The following is a 20,265-nucleotide window of genomic DNA, read 5'->3' as shown; positions in this document are numbered from 1 at the left end:
CAGCATACAGCAGGCCACGATGATCTGGCACACCTTCTTTGGTGAATAGTAGAGAGAACCACCTGTCATATGGAGGCACCGGAACCTGGCCTTGAGGAGGCCGAAGGTCCTTTCTATAATCCTCCTAGTTCGCCCATGTGTCTCATTGTAGCGTTCCTCTGCCCTTGTCCTGGGATTTCTCACTGGGGTCAGTAGCCATGACAGGTTGGGGTAGCCAGAGTCACCTGCAAATGTCGAGGGACAACTGTTAGACACACACTAAACTTTAGGGACAACCCCATACCCAAACACCTATGTTAACTGTGTTGGAAAAGGAGTACTGACAGGACCTGCACTAGAGGGGGTATCCCTGTGGGATGGCAGATAGTTGACATCAGGTCTGGCTCCAACTGGGCACACAGTTCATGGATTGTTACACGATCAAGTCTGTAGGTGACTATTACGTGTCTCTTTTCCATTTGTCGACAGGTCCACCAGGGGTCTGTAAACCGAGGCATGCCGCCATCTCCTCACCTGCCCCAGCGGACGTGCCCTATGGCCGAGAACAGTGAGCAGAGAGTCAGCCAACAATGAGGTATTACAAAATGTCATTAGCACACATAAATTAATCCGCAATGTGCCAGTTACTGTCTGTATGCAAGGCCTAGATAGGTGTGACACAGCTATAATTAATGCCATGTGGGCCCTGAAATGGCGGCTGCCTGACCTGTAAGGTGGGACAAGCGGATATGAGGTAACGACGCTGGCATTCAACACCGTTGCGGTCGAAGACAGCGGCGCAATTCTGCATTGGTTAACATTGGGTCCTATGGGTCCCAGGAGCCAATGACGATGTACGCCGGCGGTGATGGTACGCACCGCCGCGGACGTGACTGCCATTTTCTGTCTGTTCACTCACTTGATACCTGACCTTCGACAGGAGAGGACCTATACTGCAAGTGCTGCTGTGACCTGTGTCTGGAAGCGACGATGGTTCATGTGTCTGGGGAAAGGGCCCCTGCCTTCACTTCGGAGGAGTTGGAAAAGTTAGTGGATGGGGTCCTCCCCCAGTACACACTATTCTACGGTCCTCCAGACAAACAGGTGAGTACACTGTGAGCATGCTGCATGGGCAATGCCTGTTTGGAGTGTTGTGGATGGAAGATACAAGGGGGGTAGGGGGACTGAGGCCTGCATGAGCGGACGGTGAGTGTATGTGCGTCAGGGCAAGGGTGGGAACGTGGGCCAATGAGTATGATGGTCCGGATGGGTAAAGATTTTCCTTTTCCCCTGTACTATTCCTCTAGGTCAGCGCCCACCAGAAGAAGGATATTTGGTGTGCCATTGCCAAGGATGTCTGGACCCTGGGGGTCCACCACAGACGGAGCACCCACTGCCGAAAAAGATGGGAGGACATTCGCCGCTGGAGCAAGAAGGCGGCAGAGGCCCAGCTTGGGATGGCCTCCCAATGTGGGAGGGGTGCCCGTCGCACCATGACCCCCCTGATGTTCCGGATCCTGGCGGTGGCGTATCTAGAGTTGGATGGGCACTTGAGGGCATCACAGCAGCCACAAGGGGGTGAGTACAGTAACAATCATCTGAGTCTGCACGCATTACGAGGGGTCTGGGTAGTAGAGGTGGGCAGTGGGTTCCCCTAGGCCAGGTTGAGCTTGGTAGGCAAGGTCCCTTGTGAGGCAGGCTCAGTGGCACCCCAACCCCACTAGTGGTTAGTGCCATCTACACCTAGTAAGGCTCCTGTGACTTCCATGTGTGCAGCAATCGGGCATAGGCCTTGTACCCCATGGCCCTGTGAATAATCTAGGAACCATAAGTGCATGGCGTAGTGCAGAGGGCTGCTGTGTCTGTAGTGTCTGCCAACGGTAGTGGTGTTGCATGCACTGAACATGTCTTTCTTCTGTCTCCCCCCGCCCCTTTTTGTAGTCTCCCTGTTCTTGTGTGCAATAGCATCATCAAACGGAGGAGCATTGGCACCAGAGCAGGAGGGAGCTGCATCCCACTTGGCCCTGGAGGGCGAAACAACAGAGTCTGAAGCCACCAGTGGGACGGAGGGCGAGGGGAGCACCACGGCGGGGACAGGAGCAGAGACCAGTAACAGTGACTCCTCCTCTGATCGGAGCTCCCTTGCGGTGGCGGGCCCCTTTGTGCCCACTGCATCAACAGGTACAGCCGCTACCCCCCCTACCAGCACCATCCTCCCAGCAGCCCCTCAGCGTCTGTCCCGTGCCCGCTCACCCAGGAGGGTGGGCATCTCCTTCGCCCCAGTCACCTCAGGTCCTGCCCCAGTCAGCCCTGCTGCCCTCAGTGAGGAGGCTATTTACCTCCTGAGATCCCTCACTGTTGGGCAGTCTACCATTCTGAATGCCATCCAGGGTGTTGAGAGGCATTTGCAACAAACAAATGTATACCTGGAGGGCATTAATTCTGGCCAGGCAGCCCAACAGAGAGCATTTCAGGCTCTGGCCTCAGCACTGATGGCAGCCATTGTCCCTGTGTCCAGCCTCCCCCCTCCAACTTCCTCCACCCAGACCCAATCCCCTGTACCTCAGCCTATCCCAAGCAAACCATCAGACCAGCATGCACACACATCAACACACAAGGGTAGCTGAGGCAAACATAAGCACCACACATCCCACAGGCACTCACACAAGCATCATACCCATGCAGACATACCAACATCCACTGCCTTCACTGTGCCCCCCTCCTCCACGTCTCCCTCCTCTCTCCCAGTCTCATCTCCACTCACACCTGCATGCACAACTTCTTCAGCCACTACCTCCATCACCAGCTCGCCCATCACCACACACCACTCACGTGCAATCACCACCCCCACTACCATTCACACATCCCCTGTGTCCTCTCCCAGTGTGTCTGTGAGCCCTCCTCCCAAACTACACAAACGCAGGCACACACCCACCCAACAGCCATCCACCTCACAACAGCCTCCAGCCCATGCACCTTCACCCAAATTCAGCAGACTACACCTCCAACAAGCACTACCTCTACCTCCACTCCCAAACCCTCTCCATCTACCCGTCCCAGTGTGTCTAAAAAACTTTTCCTATCTAATATTGACCTCTTCCCTACACCCTCCCCATCCGTCCCCTGGGGCCAGGATTTCAAGGTCCCAACCCAGCACCTCAGCCACCACATCCCCAGGCACAGTGGTGCCAGCAACTGCGGGCTATTGGAGTGCGCTAACCATCAGGGCTGCCAGTGCGCCACGTAGTGAGGGCAAGGACATTCCGCCACCTGCAAAACATCCCGGAGGGAGAAGCAAAAAACACCTGCCACCAAGGGCTCAGGGAAAACGAAAGGCGATAGTGGCAAGACAGCTGCGCCACCATCCAGGGTGGGGAAGGGCCAGACGGTGAAGGGCAGGTCAGGAGAGGGCATGGTGGGACAGACTGAGTGACCAGTGTCACACCTTCTGTCCCCGTCGAAGCCAACCTGTACGGCGGAGAAGACCGCCACCTGCACCGCCACCTGCACTGCCACAGAGCCCGCCACCAGCACCGCTGCCACAGAGCCCGCCGCCAGCACCACTGTCATTGAGGCCACCACCTGCACCGCGCCACAGAGCCCGCAGCCAGCACCGCAGCCACAGAGCCCGCTGCCAGCACTGCTGCCACAGAGCCCGCCGCCAGCACTGCCGCCACAGAGCCCGCTGCCAGTACTGGTGCCACAGAGCCCGTCGCCAGCAACGCTGCCACAGAGCCCGCCGCCAGCACCACTGCCACAGAGCCTGCCGCCAGCATCACTGTCATTGAGGCCACCACTTGCACCGCCGCCACAGAGCCCGCAGCCAGCACCGCTGCCATAGAGCCCGCCGCCAGCACCGCTGCGACTGACACCGCCGCAAGCACCGCCAGCGGCCCCGCGACATCCTGAGCCAGTGGCACCACCGCAGACATGGCTGCCATCCCCAGTGGTAATTCGTCCGATGAAGCACTGTGGGCACCAAGTCCCCTCCAGAACCAGTGGAGTATCACACCCACTACCTCAGTCCTTGGCAGGATGAAGCACTCTGGGAACAAAGCCCCCTCAAGAACCAGTGGAGAAAGACCTCCACTACCTCAGTCCTTGGCAGGATGAAGCACTCTGGGCACAAAGCCCCCTCCAGAACCAGTGGAGAAAGACATCCACTGCCTCAGTCCTTGGCAGGATGAAGCACTCTGGGCACAAAGCCCCCTCCAGAACCAGTGGAGTATCACATCCACTACCTCAGTCCTTGGCAGGATGAAGCACTCTGGGCACAAAGCCCCCTCCAGAACCAGTGGAGAAAGACATCCACTTGAGAGACTGTGGTTTTGCACTCCCCAGGATAATCCAGTGGGCAACCCACCCACTGAAAAGACTTGAGAGACTGTGGCTTTGCACTCCCCAGGATGCAGCAGTGTGCAACCCAGCCACTGAAAAGACTTGAGAGACTGTGGCTTTGCCCTCCCCAGGACGCAGCAGTGGGCAAACCACCCACTGAAAGGACTTGAGAGACTGTGGCTTTGCACTCCCCAGGATAATCCAGTGGGAAACCCACCCACTGAAAAGACTTGAGAGACTGTGGCTTTGCACTCCCAGGATAATCCAGTGGGCAACCCACCGATTGAAAAGACTTGAGAGACTGTGGCTTTTCACTCCCCAGGATAATCCAGTGGGCAACCCATACACTGAAAAGACTTGAGAGACTGTGGCTTTGCACTCCCCAGGATACATCAATGGGCATGGAGTCCCCTGGTGGAGCAGTGGCGTTGTGCCTTCATCAGGCTGAGGTGCCCCCTCTCCCCCTGAGGTGCCTGTTTATTTTCCATCTGATGCCCCTCCAGTGTTCTCTCCGTTTGGAGTCAGGTATCTAGTGTGGGCCTCGCCATGCATTTTGGGCCCAGTGGTCCACGGACAATGATTTGGGCACTATCCGGACTTGTGTAGTTGGTCTGCATACTTGTATATACTGTATTTATAGTTTTGACTACTGGATTTTCATTGATTACAATCGTTCAAATCAATTCCTTTTGTCCTTGCGTTATTGAAGGGGGGGTGTATGTGGGTGAGGGTGGGGGTGGGGGTGTTGCGTGTGTGTGTCACTCTCTTTTCCCTCCCCTGTGTTGTAGGTGCAGTACTCACTGTGGTCGTCGCCGCCGTCTCTTTAGCTCCTGACAGAGGAGCAGGAAGACGAGTGCCGGAAGGATCTGCAGTTCTGGCTCCATGGCGTCCTGGTTCCTCGTGGGGTGTGGAGAGGTGAGTGATTTCCCCTTCTGTGCACTGTTTCCGCCGTATTTTTGATTGCGTTGGTTCGGCCCCGGAAAATGTGGCGGATTTTCATCTTGTGATAGGGTGGGAGCTACATTGTCTTCCGCCTGTCTGATGGCGGTTACCGCTGCGCTGTTTGTTTGTTCCGCCGTGGCGGTCGGAGTGTTAAAGTGGCTGTCTATGTTGCCGGTTTCCGCCGTGGTCGTAATTCAATTTTTTTTTCCGCCGGCCTGTTGGCGGTGTTACCGCCGCTTTAACACCGACTGCCAGGGTTGTAATGAGGGCCTTTGTGTTTCCCTTTTTAGGTCAACCATTGCAGCACGCATGCACTGCTTTTCCGATGTGTTGGTGTGTATCTGGGCTTTTAACAATGCCCACCTCACGCCCATCACTACCACTCGTTCGTGGGCTTGCCCTTCAAAAATCCTTTGATTACATTGGTAAATGGTTTACCTTTGTCCCTCCGTGGGGAGGTTTAGTTACCGCCTTGGCCATCGCCCCTGTTACATGGCTAGTTACACTTTTGCCGATAAGTTTAATTGCAAGCAAACTTTTTTTCCTTTTGTGTATCTCTTCGCGCTGATGCTCATGGCGGCCGTGGCACTGTGGATCGGCTCCTTTATGTGGAAGTGTTTAACTTTCAATTTTGATTTTATGTGGCATGAAAAGTCGGGTTAGGAGTTTATAATGCTAATAGCTCTGACTGGAGCAGATGCGAGACCCATTGCATTGCAAATGCTTGTTTACAATCAGCCGCTACACCTCAGTGCTGCTCAACTTATATATTTGCATTGCCTTCATGGAGGATAAAGAGAACTCAGCCACAAACTCCCCTTAAAGAGTCATTTTTTCAAGGGCATGTACTTGTGGTGGTGCAGATTTATCCTTTTTTAGTTGAATAGCCTTTCACTCCCTTTGTCCATCTCTAATTTGACAATGGAAAATAGATTAAATTAAATAAGGAAAGCAGACTGAAGAAGACTTCAGTTCCTCATATGAGAAAAACTGTATAAGAGAAACATTTTTGAGGATCCAGGCAGAGCAAGAATAACTGTATCAGAGTAGTTGCTGCAAAAACAGGAACTAAGATGTAGCTTCAGAAAACAGGAGCTGGAAAATCCTCTGATGGAGCAACGAGCTGGATCAAACAATGTTGTGATGCACAAAGGTGATTCACCAGCCACTTTTTATACACCTAAACTAGAAGGAAATCAGCATAAAGCAGGACACAATTTGCCAACAGATTGGATTGGCCATTAGGAATAGTGGGCCTGATTCACAAACTGCATTTTTGAGTAAGTGTACACTTTTGAGTAAGTTTACTACTCTTTGGTATTCACAAACTGCACTTTTGTAGCAACTTACACTTTTGTGGTATGTCCTGCATGACACATGACCAACCACTGGCACTGCAACACTCACCCATAGATAATAATGAAGGTAGGAACTTGCAATAAAAACCCATAGGAAATAATATTAAATTAACTAAAATATTTAAAATAGTTATAAATATCAGTATAAATAAATGTTAAGAAAATTCAGATACACCAAATATTTCATTGCTGGCTGCAGCGGAAATAACCTCGGTGGGACAAACATGGATGGCACTAGCTCTTGAAGCAGAGTTTGAGATCAGCCGTTTGGACTTAAAAAATCTAACACATTTAAAAAAGGGTGGTAATAAAGCATTTTCTGAAAAATGGCACATGACAGGTTCCATCCACTCCTTTGCTCCCCTGCCCCATTTAGAAGGGAAGGAACCACTTCTTTACAACATATGAGACTGAGCAGACCTTGCCCACAAAAACTATTTCAGGGCAGGCATCCACCATAGACTCTCAATACAATACAAGGCATAGAGCTGATGAACAGGAAAAAACACAGCGATATCCCTTGTGCCATTGACGAAAACTCCAAGCACGTCAGAGACATTGCATGTTTGTTTTTCAGAAATAAATCCCAACTTTGGTGGTTCCCTTATTGTGACAGCACACATTATGCACCCGGTATACAATGTAGCAATATTGCTCATGTTAGCATTTCATTATTGTTAGAAATGTGGTCTTTGGTTGGCAGTCAGGTTACCCCCTGTCCAAGCAAGGACCCTCTCTCTAGTCAGGGCAAAGGAGAATAACACTCAGTTAACCCCCGCTCACCCCCTTGGTAGCTTGGCATGAGCAGGCAGGCTTAACTTCAGAAGCAATGTGTAAATTATTTGTACCAACACACAGAGTAATACAGTGAAACAGTACAGAATGGACACCACACCAGTTTAAAAAAATAGGTAACATTTATCTAAATCAAACAAGACCAAAAAAACAAATATTCAACATACACAAGTCAAGATATGAATTTTCAAAAGAATAAGAGGCTAATTCCTCTCTGGCAGGACGCAATGAGTGAGATTCGCCCCATACCTCGCAGAACCCACACCCACCACCTGCGGAGTACCCAAAGGATCCTCCCTCAGCCCCAAGCTGTTTAACGTCTACATGGCCCCGCTAGCCACCATCATCAGAAGCTTCGGAATAAACATAATCTCCTATACCGATGACACCCAACTCACCCTCTCCCTCTCCAATGAACCAGACAAAGCCAGACACAACTTCCACAAGGGCATGAAAGCAGTCACCACAGGATGAGAGATAGCTGCCTTCAACTCAGACCGAGGAACTCATCCTGGGCCCCCAACCCAATGCACAGAGCAACTTCTGGTGGCCACCCACCCTCGGTAACCCACCCACCCCCGCCAGCCACGCCCGCAACCTCAGAATCATCCTGGACCCCGACCTCAGCATGAACCATCAGATCAACGCAGTCACCTCCACCTGCTTCCGCACCCTCCGCCTCCTACGCAAGACCTTCAAATGGATCCCCCTTGAGCACAGAAAGACCGCCACGCATGCCCTCATCACCAGCAGACTGGACTACGGCAATGCAATCTATGCTAGAATCAACAAAAAACTCACCCGCAAATTGCAAAACATCCAGAACGCCGCCACCAGATTGATCCTCGACCTACCCCGACACTGTCACATCTCACAACAGCTACGCACACTGCACTAGCTCCCTATCGAAAAAAGAATCACTTTAAAAATTCTCACCTATGCACACAAAGCCCTCCACAACACCGGACCTGCCTACCTTAACCAGCGACTCAACCTCCATGTTTCCCACAGGACCCTACGCTCAGCCCAACTCACCCTCGCAGAAGTACCCCTCATCAGGAAAAACAGAACAGGATGATGCTCCTTCTCCTACCTCGCCGCCACCACCTGGAACACCCTACCCATCCACATCAGACAAACCACCTCCCTCCACAGCTTCACGCAGGAACTGAAGACATGGCTTCTCTAATCCACCTTTGGTACATGCTACACTCCCACCCCCAGCGCCTTGAAATCCTAACAGGCGAGTAGCTGCGCTCTACAAAATCTGATTGATTGATTGATTGAATCCTTAGAAAACAGTGAAAAAGGCTGTTGTTACACAAAGTACCTGATTAGTGTAAAAAATTAAGCTGCACGGGTGAGCGTGCGCCAGAAAAGGGTAATGATGCCTCGATTCCTTACTTGCAAGTGAGGCCATGTGTTGTTTCCTTCTCTGGTCAGGTCGGTGATGCGTCGCAAGAGTGCAATGCATCAATTTCGGGTTGACTTGGACGCTCAGGGACGATGCGTGGAAAATCCGGTTGCATGGTATCAGAAAACCGCGATGCGTGGGGTTCGCGTCATTATCCGCCTCTGTAAGCGGTTGTTGCATGTCGTTTCTCCAGCTGCGATGCGTCGATCTTTCAGCTGCGATGCAGGTGGAGTGTCAATTTCAGCCGCGAAGCCGGCGGCGTGTCATTTATCAGCCGTGTTGCGGAAGATGCGTCAAAAATGTCCCTGCACAGCATTCTGTGCATGGCTTTTCAGTTCTTGTCTGCCAACTTCACCTTTCAAGGGCCCAGGGACTGAATAGGGCACCACTTGGCAGGGCAGGAGCCTCAGCAGAGATTCCAGGTGCTGGCCGGGAAGTCTTTGATGGCCCTGAGACTTCAACAACAGGAGGCAAGCTCAGTTCAAGCCCTTGGAGATTCTTCTCAAGCAGGAGTGCACAACAAAGTCCAGTCTTTGTCCCCTTTCACAGGCAGAAGCAGCAACTACGGGATAGCCCAACAAAGCACAGTCACAAGCAGGGGCAGCACTTCTCCTCAGCAATTCAGCTCTTCTCCTTGGCAGAGGTTCCTCTTGAATCCAGAAGTGATCTAATTTTCAGGGGTTTTGGGTCCAATACTTATACCCATTTCTCCCTTTGAAGTAGACCTACTTCAAAGGAAAGTCTCTGTTGTTCACAAGATCCTGTCTTGCCCAGGCCAGGCCCCAAACACACACCAGGGGGTTGGAGACTGCATTGTGTGAGGGCAGGCATAGCCCATTCAGTTGTAAGTGACCACTCCTCCCCTCCAGCCCAGATGGCTTATCAGGATATGCAGGCTACACCCCAGTTCCCTTTGTGTCACTGTCTAGAGGAGAAGTGCAAAAAGCCCAACTGTCAAACTGACCCAGACAGGGAATCCACAAACAGGCAGAGTCACAGAATGGCATAAGCAAGAAAATGCCTACTTTCTAAAAGTGGCATTTGCAAACACACAATTTAAAAACAACCTTTACCAAAAGATGTATTTTTAAATTGTGAGTTCAGAGACCCTAAGCTCCATATTTCTATCTGCTCCCAAAGGGAATCTGCACTTTAATGATATTTAAAGGCAGCCCCCATGTTAACCTATGAGAAGGATAGGCCTTGCATAGGGAAAACCGAATTTGGCAGTATTTCACTGTTAGGACATATAAAACACATTAGTATTTGTCCTACCTTAAATATGCACTGCACCCTGCCCATGGGGCTACCTAGGGCCTACCTTAGGGGTGCCTTATATGTATGAAAAGAGAAGGTTTAGGCCTGACAAGTGGGTGCACTTGCCAAGTCGAATTGGCAGTTTAGAACTGCACACACAGACACTGCAGTGCCAGGTCTGAGCCATGTTTACAGGGCTTCTCATGTGGATGGTACAACCAGTGCTACAGGCCCACTAGTAGCATTTGATTTGCAGGCCTTGGGCACCTCTAGTACACTGTACTAGGGACTTACTAGTAAATCAAATATGCCAATCGTGGAAAGCCAATTACACATACATTTTACATAGGAGCACTTGCACTTTAGCACTGGATAGCTAAAACAGAGTCCAGCACACATCAACAACCTGGGAAACAGAGGCAAAAGGTTAGGGGAGACCATGCTAAGGATGCCAAGTCTAACAATTATTTATTTAGGTGCTATGTAAAGTGCCATATTTTCCTCTTGTAATACCTTTGGGAAGTGGTGCATCCAGAAAGAAAGGAACAAACATTTACACTAAATTTATGGACATGCCCTTAAAGTCCAGTTTGTTGTGAGTCACTTTGTGCCTGTGTATCTTTAGAAGTGCAGTTTGTGAATAGCAATGTGCTTACTCTGTTATAGGTGGGTGCATATCGCTCCCTAAACCTCTCCTTAAACTTCCCTAAACCCTTCCTGCTATTGTAGTACTACTAAACGTCCTGCAAAATGCAGTTGTGATTAGGGTTATCAGTAGACCCAACCAGGCTGATCTGTGACTTAATTTGTATTTATTTTCTTTGTGTTACTAGATTGCAAACAATACTGAACTCCATTGTGACTGGACTAGGGAGTACATGATATCCTAAACACCATTGTGCCTGGACGAGGGAATACATGAGGGAGAAGTGATGATAACACTTTCATAGTCCAACTTACCTTGCAAAGATGTATTTTGTAATTATGTAATTCCTCTTTCTCTACTTCCAAGGCACCACCTCCAGTCCAGGACTGGTTTCTGTAAACTATTGCACCATGGCATCTCATCCAAACAGGATTGGCTCCTCTGCTAGGGCAGAGGAGCGTTGCCCCACTGCCAGCAGCGGTAGCAGCAAAACCTTTACCAGAAAACGATAATAAACCGAGTTTTTTATCATTTTCTGGTAAAGGGGTGGGGCCATGACGAAGATGAGTAGTGCGGGGGAGTGCACATCACTCCCTCTCACTGTGCATGTATGTTTCACCAGCTGTCTCGGGCCGGCCAAACACACATGTGCAGTAGACTCTCTCCAGCCTAGCAAGGAAGGCTAGGAAGAGCCTGCACAGGCTCTCAGTCTGCCTGGGAGCACCCTGGCTGGGTAGCGTCAGGATTGGCCGAATGACAGACTGGGAGCCTGTACCTGCAGCCTGTCTGGAGGGGAGAGGAGCAGTGTGGTAACGGTGGCAGCGACGATTCAGGTGAGTTTATTTTTTATTATAAATCCACCCCCTTTAACCCCCCACCCACCCACGTGCCCTTCGTCCCTCGTTTTCACCACGAGGCGCTCCTGCATCCAAACTGGTATTCTTTGCTAAATCACTGGGTTTTACGATTGAATGCTTGCTGCCTCACATCACAAAACTAGCAGAGCTTAATATTCTCCCCATTAACTTCAGAGCAATAGTCCAGACTGTGGTCCTCTCACATCTTGTGACAGGCAACACATTGGTTAGGCCTCCTTCAGTCCACTTTCATCCCCAAGCCATTCTCCATGAAGCAGCACATCAGATGTGATATAAATCAGACTACGTCAATCCAGTTTTCAGAGACCATCCCTATTGTCCTCTTGAAGCCAAAATTTACTTCAAAATGACAAACTACACACCTCAGGAACAGAAAGAGAGGCTAGAGAAAAACTTACCTCCTAATAAAATTTCAACAAACATTGCAATGCCAATAGGTTTGGCTCATAACTAAAAGTGTGCCTTCAGTCGTTTATGAGTTATAAGTATCATACATGCACTGTGTCACTCATCCTTTCACTCATGCATCCATTCATCCATACCTTGAGGCATTCTGGCATTCGCCCACTTACTGATCCACCACAAATCACATACACAAATTCAAAAGGTATAATAAAGGTTAATTAAAACAGTAAAAGTAAACAACACAAAAGCATGCCTAAACCTGGTGGCATATTCTTAAAATAAATATTAAATCTATACACAACAGTGGGCCGACATTTTGCAATGGTTTTGTACATAGTGTAACTTTGTTTTCAAGTTCTAAGCAGGCCGCAGGGTTTGAAAGCAATGCATTGGTTTTCTGATTTCACATTAGGAAATTCACCACTAGATGACTACCACTTTCTCTCCTTTTTAACACCAAAACTTTATGCTTTTTTTGGTGCAAGATGGTGGTAGGCAGAAGCCACATTAAAGCTCAGCTCGTTTTGGGCTTGAGGGTCCCAGAAATCCTCAAGCTAAGCCAGAGCCAGGCCTCTAACTCTAGCCTAGCTCAAGACTTTAGTGGCTTGCCCTCCTCTAGCACCATGTTTAAAAGTAGTGTCAGTGCTATGTGGTGACTACAGATATAATGAATGGCAAGCAAATTGCTTTGTCGCACTGTCTAGAAAGCTGCAGAATTATGTCATAAACACAATTAAAAAAGGAAAAGAAAGAAATTAAAGGTGGTCCGTTAAAGGAGAAAATTGAAAACTAAAAGACTGGCCTACCAGGCCTGGTATTGAAGCACACTCAGTTTGAGGTGATTGGGCTTATGCGATCAGCCAAAATGCCATCAATCATCAGGCAATTCAGCGAATGGCTGAAATATGCTGACCAATTGCCCCATTGAATATGCTTTTTATGGATAAGAACAGGATTTAGCTTCACCCCGATGTCATAACTTCAACTTATATGTACACTAGACATTTCATATAATGTGTGTTCTAGCATTATTTATGTAAAGTGTTGCACTCTATTTCAGTAACGAAGTGCATTCACAGTAGAACTTGGAAATCATATACAGTGTGTGCCTTAAACATTAAATAAAATGTAATCATTTGAAGTTAATTAGAAACCATCTCTGCATTAAAGAAGTGTAAAAAAAGGAATTTCTGTAGACGTGAGCACTGTTTTACAGCTCAGTGAAAGAATGTAGCTCTCAATCGCATTTATGTTCATGTATTCAGATGTAATGCATTTATTCTAACTGTAACATGGAGTTTTGTTTGAGATCATGTAACTGACATTTATTTTATTTGAAGTCAAATGTGAACACAATTAACACAACTTTAAATGTGAATTTGTGAATAATATTCTAAGGTTGACCTAACAAGGCCTGTATTTCTTTCAACGTGTGAAACTGTTTTCCATTTCAGCTTGTGTGTCTTTTCTTTGCAGCTGCATTCACATGAAATGTTAGTTTGAAAATAGATGTACCATTGTGTTAGTAATAGAGAGCTTGGGAAAGAGACATTGATGGAAGAACATGGAGAAACTGTGTGAACTGACAGTCTCTTGTTCAAATTTGTTACCAGCGATGTCCATATGACAAAGTACAACATAATTCTCAGGACTTGTCTCTTAAACACTATGAATGTTCAGTTTACGTGAGACTAGAAAAGAGAATGGAGCTCCTGATGGCGTGATGATGGGTGTTACCTAACTGATTTGAGTGACATTAACCAGTGTTTTCACAGGTTGATTTCAGACACTATCCCTTTAGACTTTGATAGGTATCTGACTTTCTCCTTGTCCCTATGCTTTGCGGAATGTGGCTTAGGGTAACACTTAACTCTCTCTACAAGGCTCTTGACCAGGCTTCTGATTTGCTGACACCTTCTACTTTTTCTTATTTGCCTATGCATATATTTTTCTCTTTTTGCCATAATTTCTTGACTTTTTAAAAATTTTCCCCATTACTATATAGATTATCGGCCGGGGGAGGAGGGGTCACGCGACTCCCCCTCTAAAACAATTATATTATAAAAGACTGGGCCCCAGGGAATGGGGTCCACAGGGCTGAAATATAGATATTAAGGCCTCTGGGACCTGGCCATCTCTCCTGGGTGCCCTGCAGGGTACCCAGTGTGTAATGGGACCACAGGGTGAGCCGAAGGCCTCGACAGTCCACTTCCTGTGGGAGCCGCCATTGCTGTCACAGAGCGGGAGCTGCTTAAGACAAAGCTTCCTCTCTGTGTGAGCAATTGTTGCCTATGTATCCCTGCATCTTTGCAGGGAGGGTAACAGAGGAAACCTCCGCTTACAGCAAGTGTGAGTGTGTGCTGCAAGTGGAGTGTTTGCTATGACTTGGTGAGAGCTGTATGTTCTGAGGGGGCACCCTAGAACATAGGTGGAGCAGGCCCTGGGGGGTAGCGGTCCCCAGGGCCATTATTGACCCCTTAAGGGCCCCTCCCCTCCAACATATAACTTTGCCCTGGGGAGATGGTGGTGCCTCGGTCCAGAGGTCCACAACGGACCACCTTGAATCTTTTATTGTGACCCTGGGGATGTGGCGGTCCCTGGGGTTGTTTGGGGAGGTGCAGCACAGCCCTCCCTCTATTGTACTAACTTGCTGCGGTCCCCAGGGCTTAGGGAGCCCACACAGGCCCCCTCGCACAAACTTGATTTTTAGCCTCAGGGAGGTGGTGGTCCCCGGGGCTTTTGGGGGAGGCCGAGTCTAGGGGCTCAGGGTGACCCTACCCTGACACCTTTTCTTTTTTGTTCACTTTTTTATGGGACGTGGTTGAAGCCGAGTCCCAAGATGGCTGCCAACACTTCCTTATTGAAGTGGTGGCAGCCAATCAGATATCAGCAAGGGGACAGTTGGATCCACAGAGGATCCGCTTCCCTAGATATCTATATTTTTTAAACTCTAACATCTCCAAAACTACTGAATGCACTATGAAAAACACGCTTTCTGGACCAAGAGCTGTCTTTCTGCCAAATTTGGTGTAATTATGTTCAGCGGTTTGGGCAGAAGTTGTGTTTAAAAATTTGAAAAATCCCATTGGCGTACAATGAGTAAAAAGTGTTTTGGGGCCCCCCTTTTTTCTTGTACCTTGCTTGACAGATCACCCCAAAACTTTCAAGACAGCAGCTGAATTGACCAAAGTATAAGTTTAGAACATATCGTGAAGTTTTGTCAAACGGTGCCAAAGTTATTGGCAAAACAAAAAAACGCTCTGGCTATGGAAAAAAATGGTCCTAACTATAACTATCTACTAGTGACCAAAATATATATATATATATATATATATATATATATATATATATATATACTCAAACACATTTCTCCAACAGAAGAGATATGCCAATACGCCAATTTGCAGCATTGAGAGGCACTTTATTCACAAAATTCTGACAAAAATTACCAGCGTTCTTTCCTTTCCTGAAGCGTTTTGGCTATCCACAAAAAGCCTTAATCATAGGTACTTGGTTTAGTCAGATTTGGAAAACAACCACGTGGTGAGATGCTGAAAAATGCGGAGAGCCTGTGTTGGAATTATATATATATATATATATATATATATATATATATATATATATATATATATATATATATGTATTTTTTATGAATTGAAACTTGGTAGAAAACTTAATTTGTGAGGCCACCCTAACACGTTTTAACAAGCATTTGCAATGCAATGGGTCTCCCGTTTGTTCAAGTTAAAGCTATTCTGGCTTGTAGTCTTTATTATTAGTTCATCAGTAGGCTGTTGCCTACTTTATTGTTCATACATTTGTCCACAAGACGAAGTACAGGCATACATACATTTCAATTATGTACAAAATAGGTGGCAAAATAATTTACAACTCCTAAGGCAGCATAATAAGAATCGTCATAGTGAAATCTTCTATCCCCAAGGTTTGTCAGAGGACGTAACCAACACAAAATACTCTTGCCTCCTACAGTAATCTATGAGATTCATGTAACAAAATGCTTGCCTACAGACCTTAACACAGACTAATACCAATCTACCTTTAAAGGCACTTCACATGTGTTTTGCACTATTACTTAGCAAGGCCTCTTGCCTTTGTTGTATCTTTTCTTAATAAACAGATCAGAGCTATGGCATCAGACAAACAATCTAACAAGCATTCTAACAATTCTTCCTCCAGGATTTGTCAGAGGGGGTAACCAACAAATGTTACTTGTGAGATTTCATATAACAAAATATCTGTCTGCAGGCTGTAACACAGTATAATTACAATCTCTCCATAAATACCTATTGGCCTTAGCATGTAGTTTTCACAAAAAAGAATTCACTCCTGCTGCCTTTGCTGTATCTTTTCATAATGAACAGTTTAGGCCTGTAGCCTTGATCATTAGCTTGTCACCATAACCTACGCATTCCTGCTATATTGAACACAAGATTTCCAGCTTGGCAAAAACTGCGATACAAGCATGAAGTACACAACGTTTGCCCAATCAAATGCTGTACTCAGGAACATCAACATGTGAGTGAAGCAATAGCCCTCTCTAAATAATGTGTCTTAAAGCTCTTTTTCTGCTGGCCACATATGGTCAGGTGGACAGCTGCACTATGAAGCGAGACTTTAAAAAAAACAAAAATACTCCAAGACCGTTAATCAAGTGGCAGAAACGTTCAACCAATTCTCTAATTATCTCAGCCTCAACTCAAACCTGTTGGTATTTTGAAGGGACCTAAAAACTCACCTTTTTTAACATAGCTAGATATCTAAAACTGTTCTCTTATTTGTAGTCTTTGCACTTATATTTACCTCTATTAATTGTGAAGCCTTCTGTTGTTCGTGCTTCTTGATATGAGCTAAACATTAAGTAAATATATTTCATGTGTATTCTGTGTATAATTATTCATTATTCATTCTATATTTAAGTTCTGTAATAAATATTTTATAAATATTGTGCATTAAATTGCATTTATTTTTAATTAACACGTGCTAGACCTGGCATCCTTGGCGTGGTCTCCCCTATCTTTTTTGCCTCTGCTTCCTATGTTTTGACTCTGTGCTGGACTTTGTTTTTGCTGGTTTTGGTATTCTGGGATCTTTACCACTGCTGACCAGTGCTAAAGTGCAAGTGCTCCCTGTGTAAATTGCATGTGTAATTGGCTTTTCCGTGATTTGGCATATTTGATTTACTAGTAAGTCCCTAGTAAAGTGCACTAGAGGTGCCCAGGCCCTGTAAATCAAAAGCTACTAGTGGGCCTGTAGCACTGATTGTGCCACCCACATGAGTAGCCCTGTAAACATGGCTCAGATCTGCCACTGCAGTGTCTGTGTATGCAGTGTTAGACTGCCAATTCAACCTGGCAAGTGTACCCACTTGCCAGGCCCAACCCTTACCTTTTTATACATATAAGGCACCCCTAAAGTATGCCCTAGGTAGCCCCATGGGCAGGGAGCAGTGTATGTTAAAGGTAGGACATGTGCTGGTGTGTTTTTACATGTCCTAACAGTGATATACTGCCAAATTTGGTAATCATTGTTGCAAGGCCTATCTCTCGTATAGGTTAACATGGGGGCTGCCTTTAAATAACTTTTAAGTGCAGTTTCCCTATCTATGGGAGCAGATGGAGATATGGAGTTTGGGGTCCCTGAACTCACAATTTAAAAATAGAACTTTTGGTAAAGTTGTTTTTTCAATTGTCAGTTTGAAAATGCCACTTCTAGAAAGTAGGCATTTTCCTCCTTAAACCGTTCTGTGACTCGTGCTTGTGTATTCCCTGCGTGGGTCAGACTGACAGCTGGGCTGTTCGTGAATCTCCAGTAGACAGTGACTCAAAGGGAGCTGGAATATAGCCATCATATCCTGATGGGTCATCTGGGCTAGAGTGGAGGGAGGAGCTGACACTTAAACCTGAAAGGGCTATGCCTACCTCACACAATGTAGTCTCCAACCCCTTGGTGTGTGCAAGGAGCCAAGCATGGACAAGGCAGTATCTTGTCAACAACAAAGGCTTTCCATTGAAGTTTGCCTACTTCAAAGGTAGAAAGGGGTATAAGTATTGGACCCAAACCTCAGATTTTTAGATAACTTCTGGACTCAAGAGGAACCTCTGCCAAGGAGAAGAGAAGAAGAGCTGGAGGAGGAGTACTGTCCCTTTGCCTGCTACTGTGCTTTGTTTGGTTGGCCTGCAATTTCTGCTTCTCCCTGAAAAGAGGACAAAGACTGGACTTTGTGGCATATCCCTACTTATGATGTGTCTACAAGGGCTTGGACTGAGCTTGCCTCCTGTTTTGAAGTCTCAGGGCCATCAATGACTTCCTCTGCCAGTACCTGGACTCTCTTGCTGAGACTCCTACCCTGCCAAGTGGTGCCCACTCCAGTCCCTGGGCCCTTGAAAGGTGAAGCTGGTTGAACCAAGACTGAAATCCATGCACAGGAGCCGTGCGGGGAAACATTTAATGCACCACCTGCAACCCGGCTGTAAAAACACAGACCACCTGAATCGCGGCTGATGATTCGACACACCACCTGCATCCAGGCTGGGAAATCGACGCATCACCTGCACTGTAGCTGGAAAAGCAACGCAACACCCGCTTGCAGCTGCTGAAATCAATGCAAGCCCCAAGCAGCACCCGCTTGCAGCTGCTCCCCGTGTGGCTGGATTTCGCATGCATCATCGCTGGGTGTCAACATCAACGTGAACCTGCCCGGACCCGAGGTGCCCGTCCGGAAATCGACGCATTGCTCTTTGCAGGAGAGGAAAACAACGCATTGCCTACCCGACCGGAGAAGAAAACGACGCAAGGCCTCACTTACATAGCTGACTTTTTTGATGTACGCTCACCCGTGCAGATTTATTTTTGACGCAAACCAGGTAATTTGTGTAACATCAACACATCCATTATTTTCTATGGTGTAAGACTCTTTTTAATATAAAATTTTAAATGTAAAATTCATAACTTTAATTGTGTATGTTGGATTGTTGTTGTTTTGGTCTTGTTTGATTTAGATAAATATTGGCTATTTTTCTAAACCTGTGTGGTGTCCATTTTGTGGTGTTTTCACTATATTACTGTGTGTGTTGGTACAAATACTTTACACATTGCCTTTGAGATAAGTCTGATTGCTTGCCAAGCTACCCAGGGGGTGAGCAATGGTTATCTTAAGTGTGTATCCCCATTGCCCTGACTAGAGCGAGGGTCTCTGCTTGGACAGAGTGCAAACTGACTGCCAATCAGAGACCCTGTTACTAACAACAGGTTTGCGCAGCTTTCACATATTTCCATTATGCAATAATTGGTGGTTATTTTCTGCATGGTTTTTATACAGTAACTATTTCTGATCTATTCTATGCATTTTTTTTTAATAGACCATGGTGTACATAGTTTGGTGTTAGGATCCAGACACACAAAGTCTCACTGATTGCTCTCTTGGCCACTGGGAATGACTCGCTGATGTGAATGGGATCTCACGCCATAGTTTTCCTGTTTAAAACATTTGTTTTCAGTCCAAAGTAAACCCCTAACTTCTCTGGACTGTGGGATGTTGGGCACTGAGATTCCTGAGAACCCCACTTGAGTTTGTAAGTGCACAGAAAAGAAATGCCCATGGTTGTCCTCATCCTCAAGTTTACCACTAGCCATAGGTCTTGAATGTCCAGCAGGGCTGAAACAGCTGCCAGAGGTCATGTCTTCCCACGTTTGTGTAAGTAACACAGAGAACACAGACCTGGGGAAGTTTAAAGTTCTGTAAACTAGAAACAGACATCAACAAACCACAAAGACGAGCTCTCGCCACACTGCAGTCTCTGCTTTCGGGAATTACCTTAGGATGAACGACTGTGATTCATGCATGGGAAAGTTCATGAGTGGTGCACCTCAGCTTAAGCACATGGGGTAATGTAAACATTTGCATTCTTGGGCTCAAGCTGCTGCTTTGCAGTTGGATTATACTTCTGCTTTCCTGCTGCTGTCAGTAGCTGCTGTTTGCAGAGTTCACATGTTCACGTGGAATGTATTTTAACCTTGATTTGCTTACCAGACATTAACACCCACAGATTGGAAACATTTGTCTGCTCCTCATTTAGGTACCTAGGCCCTGTTTTATACTTTTTTTGCACCGCATTAGCGTCATTTTTTGACGCGAAAGCAGCGCAAACTTACAAAATACAATTATATTTTGTACGTTTGCACCGCTTTTGTGTAAAAAAATGATGCAAATGCGACGCAAAAAAGTATAAATCA

This window comes from Pleurodeles waltl, chromosome 3_2 (genome assembly GCF_031143425.1).
Source record: "Pleurodeles waltl isolate 20211129_DDA chromosome 3_2, aPleWal1.hap1.20221129, whole genome shotgun sequence".
Lineage (NCBI taxonomy): Eukaryota > Metazoa > Chordata > Amphibia > Caudata > Salamandridae > Pleurodeles > Pleurodeles waltl.
Note: the sequence above shows the minus strand (reverse complement) of the source record.